The 21318-nt window shown below is 43.2% G+C and overlaps 1 protein-coding gene across 2 annotated transcripts in view; it reads left to right on the forward strand.

The window, feature by feature from the left end:
• The first annotated feature begins 1026 nt into the window (after positions 1–1026).
• LOC135548748 (serine/arginine repetitive matrix protein 3-like) overlaps positions 1027–21318 on the forward strand; it is a 147589-nt gene continuing 127297 nt past the window's right edge. For both annotated transcript variants that reach the window (XM_064978648.1, XM_064978649.1), the window contains exon 1: positions 1027–1201. The gene's annotated coding sequence lies outside the window, so the exon portion shown is untranslated. The remainder of the gene's footprint in view (positions 1202–21318) is intronic.

The following is a 21318-nucleotide window of genomic DNA, read 5'->3' on the forward strand; positions in this document are numbered from 1 at the left end:
AGGGGGAAAAAACTATTTAATCAATTTTAGAATAAGGCTGTGATGTAACAAAATGTGGAAAAAGTCAAGGGGTCTGAATACTTTCCGAATGCACTGTAAGTAGGCTATCAATAGTAAATATAATTGCTAAAATATACTTAAGTATCAAAAGTAAAAGTATATATCATTTCAAATTCCTTATGTTACGCCAACCAGAAAGGACAATTGTATTTATTTTATTTAGGGATGGCCAGAGGCTATCTCCATCAACTGTCATAATTTACAAACGAAGCATGTGTGTTTGGTGTGTCCGTCAGATCAGGGGCAGTAGGGATGACCAGGGATGTTCTCTTGATAAGTTTGTGAATTGGACCATTTTCCTGTCCTGCTAAGCATTAAACTTTTGGATGTCAGGGAAATGTGTGGAGTAAAAAGAACATAATTTTCTTCAGGAATGTAGTGAAGTAAAAGTTGTAAAACATATATAAATAGTGAAGTACAGATACCCCCCCCCCCCCCCCAAAAAAATACTTAAGTGGTATTTTAAAGTATTTTTACTTAAGTACTTTTTATCACTGCAAATAGGCATATCATGGCGTAAAGCATGTGTAGAATTGGATGAAATTAGTTTTAAAACATTTTGCCCACAAGGTGGGGCTGCCCCTGACCAAATATTGCTTGTTATTGATCTACAAGGAAGTGAGATCGAAATCAATTGGACTTTCCAAAAAAAAGAATAGATTCACAATAATGGGGTTATTTTGTGCATGTAAACGTAGTCCTTATGGTATTATTTTGTACTCTACAATTAACCAGCATATGCTTGTGGTCAAAAAAAGTCGCGCTAGATGGCGCTATCCGAGTGTACACGTCCACTAAATATTACTCTTCCATGTCCAGGATTTTGTAGGCTATTTTTCTCAGACGTCATCCTGCGTTGTTCATAGATGCAATGTTCCCTCCCATCCGGTAGAGGTTACTGTGCAGTATTTTGGGCGTGGAGCGCTGTGTTTTTACAATACTGCTTTGCCGCTTCTTAGCGCTGTCCACTTCAGCACCAGGCAGGATAACAGTCAGCTCGAACTTTGGAATCCAGGACCACGAACAAAACCTTCACAAGAGGACGGCACCGCTAAGCGTCACACGGTGTCCGAAATACATAAACCATCACCGCCGTCAGCCGTCCAACAACTCCGTTATTCACGAGAGAGAGAAGAACAAGGTAAGAAACATCACGTAAAACCGTGCTTATTCATAGAAGAGGATGAAGTTGGCAAGCTCGCGACAGCAGGCTGTTCGCGCATCAGTGAAGAATGAACGGTAGCTCGAGCCCCGTTAGCATACGCAGGCTGGATTAAATAAACAGATTAATTTCGCCGTTTTTATTTGACAATTACTTCTGTATTTGCATCAGATAAACACGACAATCTATTTTGCTATGGTACCGGCTAACTTCTGCGTTCAAGAACTGTCCATATACAAAGAAAGACCGTTGTTGTTGTTAATCACACTGATCCGTGCTCTGCAGATGTCCCTGTTTTTTTAAACATTTATTTCCGGAGCTAAAATGTTGCTTGCTTACGTCTTTAATTTGCAGGTTCATGAGTTGAGATGTTTACTGTTTACCGTTCAGGGAATTGTCTGTGGTTGTTCATAATCATTTTTGTCTCGAACATGAGCCACATTGATATGAGTGGGTGATGACAAAGTTCATTGGGTATGCTTGGGGGAGATGTGTTTATAATTACCTACTGTTATTCATCTTACTTGACAGTGCATTCAATGGAATATGTTTCATCCTATGCTTGACTCCCTCCCCCCAAACCCTTAGTTATACATAATCTTCAATGTTGCATTTCTCACGATCAATAGTCAGAGTCCTGATTGTGATGAATGTCCTTGATTGTTCCCCAATAATGGTACAGTATACAGTACATACTGAAATTGACCGGCATCCATGAATACAGGAATCCATCTCAGTTCAGTAGGGCTAAACTCAACTCAATGGGTAAATGTCTGCAAGCGTTTTGCTACACCCGCTAAATGTGTGTGTGTGACCAAAAAAATGGGATTTGATTTGAAATTGCTCCCATTTCCCCATGGTTCCTGATGCAGTTTGCACTTGTTTAGCAGTGGGTCTGTCTGGCTTAGTTCTGCATGGAGGTAGACACCTTTACAATAACTAAATATACACATCATGACAGCATTGAAAGACGAGGAGAGAGTCGGTGTCATCCTAACCAATATCAAACAACTTTTCCTTGTTTCACATCTGATGAACCGGTTGTACAGAAGATGCCGCCGTCATACGGTGTTGTTTTTTTTGTCATACTGTGTATTGGTTGTCAAACACGGTGTAGCAGTTGTTTGTCACATGGTGAAGCTTCTGCAGTTGTCATCATGCCGATAGGTCTCATCCAATGTTACTGTTAGTGTGTTTGTGTGTGTTTGTTTTTGCCCTCACCTCAGCAACCCTGAGGAGGTCAGCTAGTCAGCCGGCTAGTCCAGTCTAGCCCGATAGGCTGATAAAAAAAAGGATTAGATCAGATTGTATTAAGATGAAGCTAGCTGCTGGCTGCTTGTTGTTCACACGCAAGGTGACAAAGAAAGGAAAGTTGAAGTCTGGCCAATAGAGCTCCCTAGTCGCTGAGCTGGACGAGCCGTTGAAGCCGGTCACGGAACAACTTCTCTCAGCAGAAATCTCTCCTGTGCTCTGTATCGCTCTCTTTCTCCTGCTCTCTTTTGTCTATTTTTTATCTACATTTACATTCTGTCTGCTGTTCTATGAACTTGGTTACGTGACGAGCAGTGACATTTCCCCGTCTGCCACCCCTCTCTCTCTGTGAGTCTAGCTACTCCTGCTATTCTCTTTCTTCACATCCAGGCTCTGTCAGTCAGTGCCTCCCTCCCTCCCCGGGTGCTTCGTCCCCGAGCAGACACACGCTACTCCTCCTCCTCCTCCTCCCATCCTACTTCCCTCATCCCCCTTTTTATGAAGGACACCCAGCACAGCTGGAAGTGGGAGGAAGGGAGGGGGAGATGAAGGTTGTAGCAGGGAGAGGGAGATGTGTCGGTTATGGGGTGCGGGGAGGATGAGAATGGAGGTGGAGAGGGATCCAGGGAGGGGGGGGGTGTATCCTCAAACTACAAACGAGGTCTGCACATGTCACCCCACATCCACTGCCTTGTTTTTAAAATCCAAACCGTAGATGTTAGAGCACAGCAGGTGGCGGATAACTATTCCTTGTTTAAAGACAGTGATTCCTTCCAAATGATGCTCTTATCTCTGAGCAGCATGGGGAACGCAGCCAGAAACTGTTCTCCTTCAACCCCCTTGAACCACCAGGCAGCATTGGGCTGGTGTGTGTGTGTGTGTGTGTGTGTGTGTGTGTGTGTGTGTGTGTGTGTGTGTGTGTGTGTGTGTGTGTGTGTGTGTGTGTGTGTGTGTGTGTGTGTTTGTTTGTGCGAGTGGGCATGTGTGTGTGTGCGTACGTGTTTGTTCGAGTGGGTGTGTGTGTGCGTGTGCGTGCGTGCTTGTGCGAGTGGGCATGTGTGTGTGTCCGGGCATATGCGTGTGCATGTGTTTGTGTGTGGAGAACAGAGAGGACAGGAGGGGGTGAGAGACAGTGTGAGGCACTAATGGCAATAGGTCATATACATTTAGCTGGTTGTATGTAAAGTCCCTGACAGTTCAGTAGACCTGAACTTGGTCATAGATGTATGACGAGGTCAGTAATATGTGACAAACCACATGTTGTTTGATCCAGGAAGTCACCTTCAGATCTGTACTATCAAAGGAGGCTTTCTATTTGGGTTATAATGATGCAAAGGATTGCAACACTGTATTGTATAGCCTCTTCCGTAGACAAACTACAGAGTGTTGTATGAATTATCACATAAAGACAAGCCGCTAGTCTTTCCTGTCTGCCTGCCCCATATACGCCCAGGGACTCGACATACAGTTCTGGTGGCCAAATTAGCACACCTCCATTTCCTTTTGATCTAATCCCCCTCCACGCAATCAGACACACACACACTTCACTTCATTCTCTGTCTTCATCTGTCTCTTAATGTCATTCTGCGTGCTTGTGTATGTGAGTGAGACCTGGCAGCTGGCAGGCCTGTGTGTGTGTGTGTGTGTGTGTGTGTGTGTGTGTGTGTGTGTGTGTGTGTGTGTGTGTGTGTGTGTGTGTGTGTGTGTGTGTGTGTGTGTGTGTGTGTGTGTGTGTGTGTGTGTGTGTGTGTGAAAGAGAGATCTGGTGCATGTGTGTGTGCTCGTTTGCGTGTTCATCTGCCTGTCTGGGCTACTGGAGAACTAGTCATGGACCCAATGTCGTGTTCCTCACAGATGGGAGAACGTATGCTTCCTCTTCCTTTTAGAGTCCCTCTGCATGTACAGTAGTTCCCATGTATCCCTCTACAGCAGATGCTACTGGAGAAGGCTTGCCATTACCACACCAGATGACTCGTCTACAAAAGTAGACCGTGGCTCTTTATGTCACTCACATCTGATAGAGGCTTTAAAGGGGCAATCTGCAGTTGCTACATCAAACGTATAATATGTACCCATTGATTCTTTAACTTTTTAAATGCCTCATGAGCTTAGTTCAACTGCTGTACCCCATCAGAACCCAAAATATAAGCTTTTTTACGCCAATGTTTGTAAAACAAAGTAATTGTTAACAAACACTGTATAGCCTCAAAACATGGTTATAACCATAACATTGATATCATGGGAAGGTCAGTTCTTGTATCCATAGCTCTGTCTATGAATTTGACGAGTGGTTACATTTCTCCAGCCCCGTCCCTCAGCGTTTTACAGCAACGCTTTGTCATTGTTTAAATTGCAGATTGCCTCTTTAAGATACGCTACCATTCTGGTGTGCTGTGTACTGTATTCACTTGTGTGAATGTATTCAGCTTGTGTGTGTGTCCGTGTGCGTTCGTACATGTCGGCGACCTGAGGTATGTGAGTGTGAGGTCAGCATAAAAGCGTGGGATCTAGATATTCCTTTACACCCAGAAGAAGACTTTATTCCATGTCCTTTGATCAGAGACAGTCAAGGCTTAGATTCTCTCATCAAGCAGCAAAAACACATTACATACAATTTAGATCAAGGACCCAAATGGAATAATTGAATAATTAAACCAGCCAGATACATTTTTTTTAAAACTGAGTCTTCTGCTAATATATTGTGTCCTCTGCAGGCTGGTAGTTGTTAAATCAAGACTGATATATTCTCTTTTTTCCCCCCTGAGATTTCTTATTACTCAATAAAATATTGGCGTTGTTATTCATCATTTGGATGAATTATAAAAACATTACTCCCCTACAGGGCTAACAGGATCCTCTGCAGTATAGTAGAGCTGCTTCCCAAATGGCACCCTCTTCCCTGCATAATGCGCCCTATTCCCTATGGGCCCTGGTCCAAAGTAGTGCAACGCACTAGTCTATAATAGGGTGCTGTTTGGGACGCTACCTAGATATTAGAGCAGGGAAGGCCTGTGTTTTTGATGAGAGGATCAGATGAAACTGCATTATTGAAGCGAACACACAGTCATGACATAAACTGGAGGGTGAAAATGCAGAGTTTTTCACATGCACGCATGCACAAACACACACACACACACACAAACAGGCACACATGCACACGCACACATGCACACGCACACATGCACAAACACACACGCACACAGGCACTCTTAGAGGGTTGGCTCTGTTTGAAGCTGTCGCTGAGTTACTACTCTGCAGCGAGAGGAAAGGGCACACTGCGCCTTTGGACAGCTCTGGGTGGTGTGTGTGTGTGTGTGTGTGTGTGTGTCCTCTTGGGATCCCCTCTCTCTCTCTCTCTCTCTTCTTTTCCACTGACTTCAGAGCTGCTTTGAAGTTTCCTCCACAGTAACAGGGTGAAAGGAAGAGAGAAAGATGAAGGGAGGGAGATAGGGATAGGAAAAGAGGACAGTAAAGGAGTAGAGAGAAAGAAAGGGGGGTACAGAAAGAGAGGAGCTGCTTTATTTCTTGCCCCTAGTCTCTTCCCTTAGTCCCTTCTCCTTCAGTGGAGTAGTGGGAGAAGAGGACAAGAGAGAGAGGAGGGGAGACGAGTAGAGAGGAGAGAAGAGATTAGTAGAGAGGACAAGAGAGGAGACGAGTAGAGAGGAGAGATGAGATGGGTAAAGAGGACAAGAGAGGAGACGAGTAGAGAGGAGAGAAGTGATGAGTAGAGAGGACAAGAGAGAATAGATGAGTATAGAGGACGAGAGGAGAGATGAGTAGAGAGGACAAGAGAGGAGAGATGAGTAGAGAGAAGAGATGAGTATAGAGGACAAGAGAGGAGAGATGAGTAGAGAGGACAAGAGAGAAGACGAGTAGAGAGGAGAGAAGAGATGGGTAAAGAGGAGATGAGTAGAAAGGAGAGAAGAGATGAGTAGAGAGGACACGAGAGGAGAGATGAGTAGAGAGGAAAAGAGATGAGAGGAAGAGATGAGTAGAGAGGACAAGAGAGGAGAGATGAGTAGAGAGGAGAAGAGATGAGAGGAGAGATGAGTAGAGAGGAGAGAAGAGATGAGTAGAGAGGACAAGAGAGAAGAGATGAGTAGAGAGGAGAGAAGAGATGAATATAGAGGACAAGAGAGGAGAGATGAGTAGAGAGGAGAGAAGTGATGAGTAGAGAGGACAAGAGAGAATAGATGAGTAGAGAGGACAAGAGAGGAGAGATGAGTAGAGAGGACAAGAGAGGAGAGATGAGAAGAGATGAGTATAGAGGACAAGAGAGGAGAGATGAGTAGAGAGGACAAGAGAGAAGACGAGTAGAGAGGAGAGAAGAGATGGGTAAAGAGGAGATGAGTAGAAAGGAGAGAAGAGATGAGTAGAGAGGACAAGAGAGGAGAGATGAGTAGAGAGGACAAGAGAGGAGAGATGAGTAGAGAGGACAAGAGAGGAGAGATGAGAAGAGATGAGTATAGAGGACAAGAGAGGAGAGATGAGTAGAGAGGACAAGAGAGAAGACGAGTAGAGAGGAGAGAAGAGATGGGTAAAGAGGAGATGAGTAGAAAGGAGAGAAGAGATGAGTAGAGAGGAAAAGAGATGAGAGGAAGAGATGAGTAGAGAGGACAAGAGAGGAGAGATGAGTAGAGAGGACAAGAGAGAAGACGAGTAGAGAGGAGAGAAGAGATGGGTAAAGAGGAGATGAGTAGAAAGGAGAGAAGAGATGAGTAGAGAGGACAAGAGAGGAGAGATGAGTAGAGAGGAAAAGAGATGAGAGGAAGAGATGAGTAGATAGGACAAGAGAGGAGAGATGAGTAAAGAGGAGAAGAGATGAGAGGAAGAGATGAGTATAGAGGACAAGATGAGTAGAGAGGACAAGAGAGAAGACGAGTAGAGAGGAGAGAAGAGATGGGTAAAGAGGAGATGAGTAGAGAGGAGAGAAGAGATGAGTATAGAGGACAAGAGAGGAGAGATGAGAGGAAGAAATGCGTAGAGATGACAAGAGAGGCGAGATGAGTAGAGAGAGATTAGATGAGTAGAGAGGACAAGAGAGAGGAGACGAGTAGAGAGGAGAGATGAGTAGAGAGGACACGAGAGGAGACGAGTAGAGAGGAGAGATGAGTAGAGAGGAGAGGAGACAAGTAGAGAGGAGAGACGAGTAGAGAGGACAAGAGAGGAGACGAGTAGAGAGGACAAGAGAGGAGACGAGTAGAGAGGACACGAGAGGAGACGAGTAGAGAGGACAAGAGAGGAGACAAGGAGAGAGGACAAGAGAGGAGAGGAGACGAGTAGAGAGGAGAGAGGACAAGAGAGGAGACGAGTAGAGAGGAGAGAAGAGATGAGTAGGGAGGATAGGAGAGGAGACGAGTAGAGAGGAGAGAGGAGATGAGTGGAGAGGACGAGAGGAGATGAGATGAGTGGGGAGGAGGAGACGAGTAGAGAGGAGAGACGAGATGAGTGGGGAGGACAGGAGAGGAGACGAGTAGAGAGGAGATGAGTGGAAAGAAGACGAGTAGAGAGGAGAGAGGACTGAGGGGAAGAGAGTGTTTGACTTTTGAGCGTGGTGGAGCACAGTGCACCTCCCCTCAGTGAGCCTCTGAATAATAGAAGAGAGGGTGTCTGCTTCCAGAGCTCACAAAGCAGGATCAGAGGCTGACTTGCCTCTCCTGGCTTGGGTTACAGGGAGGGGAGGTACATGATATGAACAGCTGCCGCTCAACTAAACTGTTGATCAACTGATCATCTGTTGTGTGATATTGAACCACACGCGCACGCACGCACGCACGCACACACACACACACACACACACACACACACACACACACACACACACACACACACACACACACACACACACACACACACACACACACACACACACACACACACACACACACACACTCACACACACACACCCTGACCTATTCACACACTGGGCACCTGGAGTACCTATGAGACGTCACACTCTCATCATCTCCTTGAAGGAGCCATCTACCTGAGCGAGAAAGAGAGGGGGAAAAAGAGTGTGAGGAGAAGTCAAGCTTTTATTTATTGTTTATGACAAAACTCACACGGAGAAAGCAGCTCAGTCACCGCAGTGATAATGCTATCATTTTCTATAGTGTGGCGTTGAAGGTATCAGTGTCTTATCCTACGCTGACATAACAGCTGTCATGTGGGGTTGTAGTGCCTATTATCAGCTTCTCTACTGACTCTTTTCACTCATACCTGTAACCAGGTTGAAAATGGCAGATTTGGGCACTGATAAACGCCTGAATTGGAACGCAGTGTCTGTACAGTAACATGCTATACCTGACGTCAGAACCCTGGCTCTGCGTTTCACAGCTGTGTGGGGGTTTTGACTGACAGACGCTCTGAACTTGAGCACCTTGTGCGACAAGAAGTTCCCCGTCACCCCTGCTAATTGGGCGTTTTGTTGTCTAAGTGAGGGAAATGCAGTAAAATACAATAACTCAATGTATTTTGAAAGATGAAACGTTGAGGATTATAATAAATACCGCGTTGAGACGCCATAAAAGCAATCCAAACACTTGTGAGTCCAAATGTGCACTTCACATGTGCACTTCCTTCCCATATCATAAAACTCATGTAATATGCTGTGTCAACATTTATGAACACTATGTTTGATGAACAGTTACAAGATGACTTTGGCATCATACCCTGGGTTTGTTCTGAACTGAATGAACCCATGTTTGTCTATTGTGAAGAACATTTGACCCGGCGCATACACACCTGAATGCACTCGTGCATGACTCCTTTCTATGCATACCAAAATTGCGTTATGAAAGCCTAACGCTGTAATGTCGTATTTTAGAACTTGGCTAGTTATGTTGTCAATAGGTCAGGGTTTCAAATGTTGCCTAACTGACCCAGATTGTGGTCTATAATGGACTGTGTTTTTTTGGATTGCGTAAGCAACAACAGTAATTGTGTGAGGGCGGGGATGCAGGCTTGTGTTTCAAATATAACAACTACAAGGGTGCTTGTTCGAGCTCCTCACCAACACAGCTAGGAGAGCTCAAAAGAAGTACCTTATAGTTGAAGACTCTTCTTTGAGTCATTAAAAAAAGTGTGTTGATATTGCTTAGGAAATGTGCACACTTTGGAGAGGTGTGTGGTCACTTGGAGACTCCAGTAAAGTCTCCTCACTCAAACCTTTGTCCATTTTTTGTTGTTGTTGTCTTATGTTGCACCAACACCACATTTGACAGGGATATGTTTATCATTGTTACCGAATGTATCCAGAGTATTTTAAGATTTCGTTATCAACAAATGGACCAAAACGTACAGTAAAGGTCAAATACACATCAAATCAACAGTGTAATGTTTGGATTCAGTCTTGTGTCAGGGGAACGGTTGTGTCCTCACCCATTGTCTCAAAACTGTTCCCTTTCAATTGCGACCATAGTTAGGTGTATGCTTTTCATATTTCTTCAGTAGGAAACATTTCACTTTAGCTCCAACCATATAGGCCAATTCCCATGAGTGCAAAGGGTTAATGGCCTGTTTCCAATGGCCTGTTTTGGGAAATTACAAATATAAACACAACATGCAAGATTTTACTGAGTTACAGTTCATATAAGGAAATCATTCAATTGAAATATACAAATTAGGCCCTAATCTATGGATTACTCTTGACTGGGAATACAGATATACATCTGTTGGTTACAGCTTTAAAAATAAAAATAAAAAAGTAGGGGTGTGGATCATAAAAGCAGTCACTAACTTGTGTGACCACCATTGCCTCATTCAGCATGACAACTCTCCTTTGCATAGAGTTGATCAGGCTGTTGATTGTGGCCTGTGCAATGTTGGGCCCCTCCTTTTCAATGGCTGTGCGGAGTTACTGGATATTGGCGGGAACTGAAACACTCTGTCGTACATGTCGATCCAGAGCATCCCAAACATGATCAATGGGTAACATATCTGGTGAGTATGCAGGCCGTGGAAAGACTGGGATATTTTCAGCTTCCAAGAATTGTGTATACAGCCTTGCCACATCGGGCCATGCATTATCATGCTGAAACATGTGGCTGAATGGCACGACAATGGGCCTCAGGAGCTCCTCACGGCATCTCTGTGCATTCAAATTGCCATCAGTAAAATGCAATTGTGTTCATTGTGTGCCATCTGCCCGGTGCAGTTGAAACCAGGATTTATACGTGAAGAGCACACTTGCCATTGAAAGTGAGCATTTGCCCACATAAGTTGGGTCCGATGCCGAAATACGGTCAGGTGAAGAACTTGGTGAGGACGACGAGCACGCAGATGAGCTTCCCGCGAAGGTTTCTGACCGCAGAAATGATTAGGTTGTGCAAACCCACAGTTTCATCAGCTATCGAGATGGCTGGTCTCAGAAGATCCCGCATGTGAAAAAGCCGGATGTGGAGGGCTGGCGTGGTTACACGTGGTCTGCGGTTGTGAGGCCGGTTGGACGTACTGACAGAAATAAGCTTGTTGTACATATAGAACATTTTTGGGATCTATTATTTCAGCTCATGAAACATGGGACCAACACTTTACATCAGGGTTCCCCAACTGGTGGCCCGCAGACCGAATTTGGCCCGCGGGTGATTTCATTTGTCCCCACAAGCTTTCTGAGACAAACAACACGTTTAAAAAAAATTATATTATTATATATTTTTTTATTAACATAAAAGACTGTAAAAATAACAGGAAATCAGCTCCAAGTGATTTTTATTTAAGACATCTGTTCCGAAGTACACATAATAGAGAGACACGTGATCGTATATAAATGTAAGCAAGGTTTGAAATGATTATCTTTAGTCAAACATTGGATCTGTTAGGGCTTCTTGCGGTCAATCAATTTGCAGTCTAAAATTTGCAGTCTTGTAATTATGTTCTGGCCCCCCGACCATTCGCTCCAGAACCAATCGGCCGGCTGCTGAATCTAGTTGATGATCCCTGCTTTACATGTTGGATTTATATCTTTGTTCAGTGTAGTCAAAGTAGACCATACACCTCAAGTTGCTTAGAACCAACTAACAGTCATTTGTGTGTGATTAGCTAGCCGTTTAGCTCAAGTCAGATTAGTGACTAACCAGTTGGCAGTAAGTGGGTGGTAACTCATCCAACATTTTAAAAAATGATGTCTGTTGCACCACCTGGGCATAAGTGAAACAAAATTATGATTGATTATCAGACAAGTCAAGGGCTTTTAGTCGGGATATAGGCTTCTATAATCCACTTGCAAAATCATCCACTTGTTATACTAGGCTACATAACATGCTAGCAGAATATTCTGATCAGTGCTAGATGAGCAAACTAGACTAAAGATGATATTACCGGCCCCTGGAAAATAATGTCTCCACTGACCTTTTCACTCTTTTCTTTCCGGAACAGTCTGGGAATTCATATCAGACCTCTCCTGCTGATCCGCTGTCCTTTCAGACACAGCCAGGATTCAGACTGACATTCTTGGGCTGGATTTCAAACGATCTCATTTTCTGCCCAGAGACTGATAGCCCCACAGTGCAGAGATGATTGTCTTGTAAATGTCTTCTAAAACACAATACACCAGCATTCTCATCATCATTCTATCATAGAGTGGTATGTGTTTTGGGGGAGGGATGTTACAGTTATAAACCTGTGTCTTTCTGTGTGTGTGTGCACACGTGTGTGTGTTTTGGCTGAAAGGGTGTGGTAGCTGTATGTTCACTCAAGTCTGTCTACAGAACTATAGATACACACAGAGCTATAAACACACAGACCTATAGACGGACAAACCGAGACACACAGACCTATCTGTGTGTTTATAGCTCTGTGTGTGTCTATAGTTCTCTGTGTATAGGTCTGTCTGTCTATAGGTCTGTCTGTCTATAGGTCTGTCTGTCTATAGGTCTGTGTGTCTAGGTCTGTCTCTCTGTAGGTCTGTGTGTCTATAGGTACGTGTGTCTGAAGGTCTGTGTGTCTATTGGTCTGTATGTCTATAGGTCTGTGTGTCTATTGGTCTGTGTGTCTAGGTCTGTGTGTCTAAAGGCCTATGTGTCTATTGGTCTGGGTGGGTGTAGTGCTTCAGTTATGAGTGTTCAAGTGCCTACTACAGTCTACCCAGGTCTTGGGCTGTATGGTTCCAACACCTGACCATTTTCCTCTACCATCCGGCCATGTTGAGAGAACTCTGTAAATAATGTACAGCTCAATTACCACACAAAAAGAGAAAGATGGGGAACGGTCAGACATGCTAAACATGTACACACCTTTACACACAAACACTTTGTTAGAACCATGAAAGTCCAGGAAAAGCAGCCATTTGATCAAATGGCAATATTCATTCCACCCATTGACAATCTTTCTGACTCTGTGTAAATAGATTGGAATTGGGTGTCATAAATGTCTAAATTGCTCATTGACACTATTGGCCTATATAATGCTAACACAATGGGTAACATGCAATGTATTTATTATGTCAAATCAAATCAAATTTATTTATATAGCCCTTCGTACATCAGCTGATATCTCAAAGTGCTGTACAGAAACCCAGCATAAAACCCCAAACAGCAAACAATGCAGGTGTAGAAGCACGGTGGCTAGGAAAAACTTCCTAGAAAGGCCAAAACCTAGGAAGAAACCTAGAGAGGAACCAGGCTATGTGGGGTGGCCAGTCCTCTTCTGGCTGTGCCGGTGGAGATTATAACAGAACATGGCCAAGATGTTCAAATGTTCATAAATGACCAGCATGGTCGAATAATAATAAGGCAGAACAGTTGAAACTGGAGCAGCAGCACAGCCAGGTGGACTGGGGACAGCAAGGAGTCATTGTCAGGTTGTCCTGGGGCATGGTCCTAGGGCTCAGGTCCTCCGAGAGAGAGATAGAAAGAGAGAAGGAGAGAATTAGAGAACGCACACTTAGATTCACACAGGACACCGAATAGGACATGAGAAGTACTCCAGATATAACAAACTGACCCTAGCCCCCTGACACATAAACTACTGCTACATAAATACTGGAGGCTGAGACAGGAGGGGTCAGGAGACACTGTGGCCCCATCCGAGGACACCCCCAGACAGGGTCAAACAGGAAGGATATAACCCCACCCACTTTACCAAAGCACAGCCCCCACACCACTAGAGGGATATCTTCAACCTCCAACTTACCATCCTGAGACAAGGCTGAGTATAGCCCACAAAGATCTCCGCCACGGCACAACCCAAGGGGGGGCGCCAACCCAGACAGGATGACCACATCAGTGAATCAACCCACTCAAGTGACGCACCCCTTCCAGGGACTGTTGAGTGTGTAATGTTGAGTGTGTAATGACCAGTGCCTATTGTATACAGCAGTACTGTGTGTCTAAGACAATTTCCCCCAGACAGACTCTGTAGCTGAACCTAGTTCTAGTACTTGACCTCTTGAGAGGTATCCGCAGGTAAAGGACATTGATAGTGAATAGTGAATAATTTAGAGGCTCAGTCAGTATCAGACATTGTCACAGAGTGAGCTGGTTGTTTTATCCTCACTGTGGATACAACCTGAACTGTTATGGAAGAAGTGAGGGTTATGATTGCACCCCCTTAGTCGAAATGCTCTATCTCCTGCTTACACTAGATAGTGTTACAGTTGAAGTCAGAAGTTTACATACACCTTAGCCTAATACATTTAAACTCAGTTTTTCATAATTTCTGACATTTAATCCAAGTAAAAAAATCCCTGTTTTAGGTCAGTTACGATCACCACTTTATTTTAAGAATGTGAAATGTCAGAATAAAAGTAGAGAGAATGATTTATTTCAGCTTTTATTTCTTTCATCACATTCGCAGTGGGTCAGAAGTTTACATACACTCAATTAGTGTTTAGTAGCATAGCCTTTAAATTGTTTAACTTGGGTCAAACGTTTCGGGTAGCCTTCCACAAGCTTCCCACAATAAGTTGGGTGAATTTTGGCCCATTCCTCCTGACAGAGCTGGTGTAACTGAGTCAGGTTTGTAAGGCCTCCTTGCTTTCACACGCTTTTTCAGTTCTGCCCACAAATTGTCTATGGGATTGAGGTCAGGGCTTTGTGACGGCCACTCCAATACATTGACTTCGTTGTCCTTAAGCCATTTTGCCACAACTTTGGAAGTATGCTTGGGGTCATTGTCCATTTGGAAGACCCATTTGCGACCAAGCATTAACTGATGTCTTGAGATGTTGCTTCAATATATCCACATAATATTCTTTCCTCATGATGCCATCTATTTTGTGAAGTGCACCAGTCCCTCCTGCAGCAAAGCACCTGCACAACATGATGCTGCCACCCCCGTGCTTTACGGTTGGGATGGTGTTCTTCGGCTTGCAAGCATCCCCCTTTTTCCTCCAAACATAACGATGGTCATTATGGCCAAACAATTCTATTTTGTTTCATCAGACCAGAGGACAAAAAATACGATATTTGTCCCTATGTGCAGTTGCAAACCATAGTCTGGCTTTTTTATGGCGGTTTTGGAGCAATGGCTTCTTCCTTGCTGAGCGGCCTTTCAGGTTATGTCGATATAGGACTCGTTTTACTGTGGATATAGATACTTTTGTACCTGTTTCCTCCAGCATCTTCACAAGGTCCTTTGCAGTTGTTCTGGGATTAATTTGCACTTTTCCCACCAAAGTACGTTCATCTCTAGGGGACAGAACACGTCTCCTTCCTGAGCGGTATGACGGCAACTTGGTCCCATGGTAGGCCTTGAAATAGATCCACAGGTACACCTCCAATTGACTCAAATTATGTCAATTAGCCCATCAGAAGCTTCTAAAGCCATTACATAATTTTATGGAATTTTCCAAGCTGTTTAAAGGCCCAGTCAACTTAGTGTATGTAAACTTCCGACTTCAACTGTCCATTCCTTAGATGCACACTGTGAGGTGCAAAACTCAGAGTACTACATCAATCTATGCTCCAAAGAAATAGCTACATAGTTACAGACATAACTGCATTTTGAGTGAGCGAGGTGGATTTTATGTAAGTCTGATTGGTTGTCCTTCTGGCTGTGTGTGTGTGTGTGTGTGTGTGTGTGTGTGTGTGTGTGTGTGTGTGTGTGTGTGTGTGTGTGTGTGTGTGTGTGTGTGTGTGTGTGTGTGTGTGTGTGTCTGTGTGTGTGTGTGTGTGTGTGTATCTGTGTGTGTGTGTGTGTGTGTGTATCTGTGTGTGTGTGTGTGCTGCGTGTCATTGGGAGGATTAGTGTAAGTCTACAGACATGCAAAGACAGGCTTCCATTAGTCTGACAGGCAGGTTTCAACACAATCGGTAGCTTGTGTCTAAACACATTTTAGGGTCTGTGTCACCCAACGTCTGTCCCGTTGTGACAGGGCAGGTGTCAGCAGTTCCTTCCCCAACACAATTTCTTAAGTGGCGCCAATTTACAGAGCGAAGTGTTTATCAATCGTGGTGGCCTGCCCTCCTGATCCGCCTTCTGAGGGGGAAATGACCATTGTCGTAAAACATGCCATTCCCATGCAATATCCATATCGCAAGACGTTCCGATTTTCTCCTTTCTTTGACACTCCATTAACACAACAAAAACTCAACTACGGTACCTCCTCCAATGAGATGCGCTAGAAAAGGAGCTTACAGTCATGCATACTTTTATTTTTTAAACTTATTTGTGGTCCTGGAAATCAAACCAACTATCCTGGCTTTGCAAGCGACATCCTCTACCAACTGCGCTATAGAGGACCACTGTATAATGAAGCAATACGGCCCGAGGAGGTGTGGTGTATGGCCAATATACCACGGCTAAGGGCTGTTATGCACGACGCAAAGCGGAGTGCCTGGACATAGCCCTTAGCCATGGTATACCGTATACAAAGGATATGACAAAACATGTATTTTTACTGCTCTAATTACATTGGTAACCAGTTTATAATAGCAATAAGGCACCTTGTAGGTTTGTGGTATATGGCCAATATACCACGGCTAAGGGCTGTGTCCAGTCACTCCGCGATGCGTCGGGCCTAAGAACAGGCCTTAGCCATGGTATATTGGCCATATACCAAACCCCCTCGTGCCTTATTGCGTAAGTATACAGTAGTAATAAACGTCTTTAAAAGCTCTAATGCTAACTAACATTAATTTGAAACACCAACTACGGCAACAGTAATTGCTGTGTGATTGAGCTGTGTGGACATCCTCTGCTTTCAGCAAGAGAGGGACTATGTGGGGCAGAGAATCAGCAGCATGCAGCAGCACAAACAACCCACTGAGAGAAAGAGAAGCATGATCCATGTGAATGCTGCTTGTGGCCCCTGGCTGCCCCCCTCTATCCAATCTCTTTATCAGGGAATGTTTCTCTTCATTGCTCCCTATGGCTCCCTCCTTGCTCAGAGAATTGGAAATTGGAACACACACATACATAGAGAATTGGACAAATGTAGGTGGTTGGAGGGGTCGGGCAGGGAGCAGCGTCGGTGGCAGTATGAGGCGAGAGCCCTGTTTATTTTTCTGCGCTCTTCGTCAAGGGGCCTAATGACACACACACACACTCAGGGAGGGCCTGCATGAAGGCGCAGTGAGGGAAGATGGAGATAAAGCTGGACGTTTGAAGTATTTCAATTGTATTGAAGTCAGAGCATTTGTCGGCAGGCAATATAGAACTGCTGTTTACCAACCGACCTTGGTTATATTACCAGTCTGATAAAAAGAGTCAGCGTGCAGAGACTGAGAACGGTGCCTTCGCTTTGCTTTGTGAGGCTCCCACTGTTGTTAAACCACTGATGGCTCTTTTCACTTTTAAGGGATGAGATTTGAAGACGGGCTTTCTCAGCAAGACGGGATAGGAGGATAGGCCTATTTTATTTTTCATGGGGTTTTATACCTTCTCCTAGCATCAGCAGTGTTTTGGTTTAAAGTCTTTTATGATGTTCCACAGTCATTCTATTGGTTTTGTAATTGATTAGAGGCATGAAGAAGCCATTTTATATGCTTCTTTGGTTCCCACAGAGACCATGAGCTCACGACTGCATCATTAAGTAACGTAAGTTACTGCAATCAGTGATGCTTCATCTCCGCAAACAGCTGGCTGAATCATTACTCCAAAAATGGTGAGAGCAAAAGAGAGAGAAGAGAGGGAAAGAATAGGGAGAAAGAATGAGAAGATTGAGGTAAAGGGAGAAACAGGGAAGAGAGAACGATTGAGAGATAGAGAAAGCAAGATATGCTACTGTAGCTGAACACCAGGTGTTAACTGCTCCCCTGTCTGCTGTAAGTGTGTGAACGTTAAAACGTTTCAACAAAATTGGGATTAATGTTAAGAAAAATCCCTACCCGAAAAACAATGTTTTTTTGACGTATAGTGAGCTCCAAAAGTATTGGGACAGTGACAATTTTGTTGTTGTTTTGGCTCTATGAGACAGTGACAATTTTGTTGTTGTTTTGGCTCTACGGGAGTGACAATTGTGTTGTTGTTTTGGCTCTACGAGAGTGACAATTTTGTTGTTGTTTTGGCTCTACGAGAGTGACAATTTTGTTGTTGTTTTGGCTCTACGAGAGTGACAATTTTGTTGTTTTGGCTCTACTCCAGCACTTTGGATTTGAAATGATAAAATGACTATGATACAATGACTATGAGGTTTAGGTGAAACGTTTAGAAATTACAGCACTTTTTGTATATAGTCCCCCCATTTTAGGGGACAAAAGGTATTGGGACAAGTTCACTTATATGTGGATTGAAATAGTAAAAAGTTAATTATTTGGTCCCATATTCATAGCACACAATGACAATATCAAGCTTGTGACTCAACAAAGGCGTTTTCTGTTTGTTTTGGTTATGTTTCAGATTATTTTGTGCTCAATAGAAATTAATGGGAAATAATGTATTGTGTCATTTTGGAGTCACTTTTATTGTAAAGAAGAATGTAATATGTTTTTAAACACTTCTACATGAATGTGGATGCTACCATGGTTACGGATAATCCTGAATGAATCGTGAATAATGATGAGTGAGAAAGTTGCAGATGCACAAATATCAGACCCCCAAGACATTCTAACCTGTTACCATTACAATAACAGGAGAGGTTAGCATTACTGTTGAGAGTTAGAATAGTATAATACACCAGGTGCAATTTTGAAATATAATTGATAGATAATTACAGCCAAAATGACGTTGCTTTCATCCCTGCTATGTAAACAAAGCTGATTTCCACGACAATTTTGCTTCTTAAACTAGTTTTCTTTAGCTAATAAGATGAAAACATGACTTTGAACTACTTTTGGGTACCTCGTTAACATTTCAACAACACGAAATACATGTTTTAAGCGTTGCTACATTTCCAAATAGCAAAGAAACCCTGTAATCTGCTTGACAAATCCATGTTACGTACCTTATAGATCACAAAGTCAGCTAATTTCCATTCCATTCAAGCCCGTTTGATTCATACACTGGCTTGTCTGACTCGTGTTTGTATTTTAACCTGCCCTTCCCTTATCTAAATAATATAATTTCAGAAGTCCTCTATTAGGATTTTTTTGAAATGATATCTCACATAGCTCATTAATACACCCTTGCATATATATGTATCTATTGCAGGTCCTAGGATACAACAATGAATACTATTGAACTAACTGCCACTTTGTTCTGAGTGTTTGCAGTGCTAGTGTATCTGTGTATCTCACATATTATGTTCCCAGTATAATACAGCAAGCTAACTTTCTTAGGGTGGTTGGTAATGGAGGACATCAGGTGGATCCACGTCTGGGTGTTGGGCAGGACCCCTAGGTCCTGGAGAACAGGAGCAGAGATAAATGGAACAGGGGACGAGACAGAGACATAAACAAGCAAACACACAGGTTACAGGTATAATTTTACTGCAAGAAATGCATAAATCCCCTGGAGTTGATATTATTATTTTACATGTAGAAGGTTACAGGCCTACAGTCAGTGTCCTTATTTCAGTTACTGTTTCCATTTAAGCCATATGAACTTAAATGAGGATTTTCTGTTTATTCATGGTTACATGGATACTCGTAAGCGGGATATCAAAGGTGCTTGAAAACAGCTTAAGACCTTAAGCAGGATATGAGCTACTATCCAGAATACTGTGCGCATGTAAACGTGGTCAGTATTTGACTATATGGTGCTGATTCCACCCTACTGTGTAATGGGCTCCGTGACACTTCTGCCATTTTACTCACATATAGAACCTCCCAATATGCAAACACTAACTAGAGACCAATGTCCATTTCCAAGCATCCCTGGCCTAAAGTTTGATCTGGAAATGGACACTAAAGATTCATGGCTAGGGAAAAGGGGAAACTGAACAGTCAATTGAACATTTCAATTTCAAGAAATACACTGAACAAATAATATCAACACAGCATGTAAAGTGTTGGTCTAATGTTTATTGAGCTGAAATAAAAGATCCCTGACATTTTCCATGTGCACAAAAAGCTTATTTCTCTCAAATTTTGTGAATTGCAAACATTTCTTTACATCCCTGTTAGTGAGCATTTCTCCATCCACCTGACAGGTCTGGAATATTAAGAAGCTGATTAAACAGCTTAAACGCAGACCATGTGTAACCACACCAGCCCAGTTCCTCCACATCAGTCTTCTTCACCTGCGTGATCGTCTGAGACCAGCCACCCAGACAGCTGATGAAACTGTGGGTTTGCACAACCGAAGAATGTCTGCACAAACTGTCAGAAACTGTCTGAGGGAAGCTCATCTGCATACTCGTTGTCCTCACCAGGGTTTTGACCTGACTGCAGTTCGGTGTCGTTGCTGAATTCATTGGACAAATACTCACCTTCATTGGCCACTGGCACACAGGAGAGGTGTGCTCTTCATGGATGAATCCTGGTTTCAACTGTACCGGGATGATAGCAAAACTGAGGATGGATCAACAACATTGTAGTTACTCCACAATACTAACCTAATTGACCGAGTGAAAAGAGGGAAGCATGTACAGAATAAAAAATATTCCAAAAGATGCATCCGGATTGCAACAACGCACTAAAGTAATACTGCAAAGAAATCCACTGTCCTGAATACAAAGTATTATGTTTGGGTTAGTCTGCTTTCCACCAGACACTGGGAGATGAATTCACCTTTCAGCAGGACGATAACCTAAAACACAACGCCAAATCTACACTGGAGTTACTTTCCAAGAAGACAATGAATGTTCCGGGGTGACAAATTTACAGTTTTGACTTAAATCTACTTGAAAATCTATGGCAACAAACAATTTGACAGAGCTTGAAGAATTTTGAAAAGAATAATGGACAAATTTTGCACAATTTCTGGATACCCAGAAAGACTCACAGCTGTAATCGCTGTCAAAAGTGCTTCAGCAATATGTTGACTCAGGGGTGTGAATACTTATGTAAATTAGATCATTCTGTATTTCATTTTTTATACATTTGCATACATTGTCATTATAGGGTATTGTGTTTAAATGTTGAGATAAAAATTATGTATTTAATACATTTTGAATTCAGGCTGTAACACAACAAAATGTGGAATAATTCAAGGTGTATGAATACTTTCTGAAGGCACTGTAGATGGCTAAGTGCTGAAAAAATGGTTAAATAAATCCTTCCAGCCATCTAATAGAAGTTAACTATTTAGCTAGCTACTTAACCTGAATAGTGAATTTCTCTGCCCTCCCTACGAATGTTGTGCCTCTTGTCAGGATCAATGGTGCATTCATGGTACTTCACCTGGTTGGAAAGATACATAACATCTCTTTGAGTGATGCTATTAAAGTGCAAGCTACATACAAACAGAAATCCAGCTTCAATAACAGTTAGCTAGTTGAGCATTTCTCCTTTACCAAGATAATCCATCCACCTGAGAGGTGTGATATATCAAGAAGCCGAATAAACAGCATGATCATGACACAGGTG

The sequence above is a fragment of the Oncorhynchus masou genome, chromosome 11, assembly GCF_036934945.1.
Source record: "Oncorhynchus masou masou isolate Uvic2021 chromosome 11, UVic_Omas_1.1, whole genome shotgun sequence".
Lineage (NCBI taxonomy): Eukaryota > Metazoa > Chordata > Actinopteri > Salmoniformes > Salmonidae > Oncorhynchus > Oncorhynchus masou.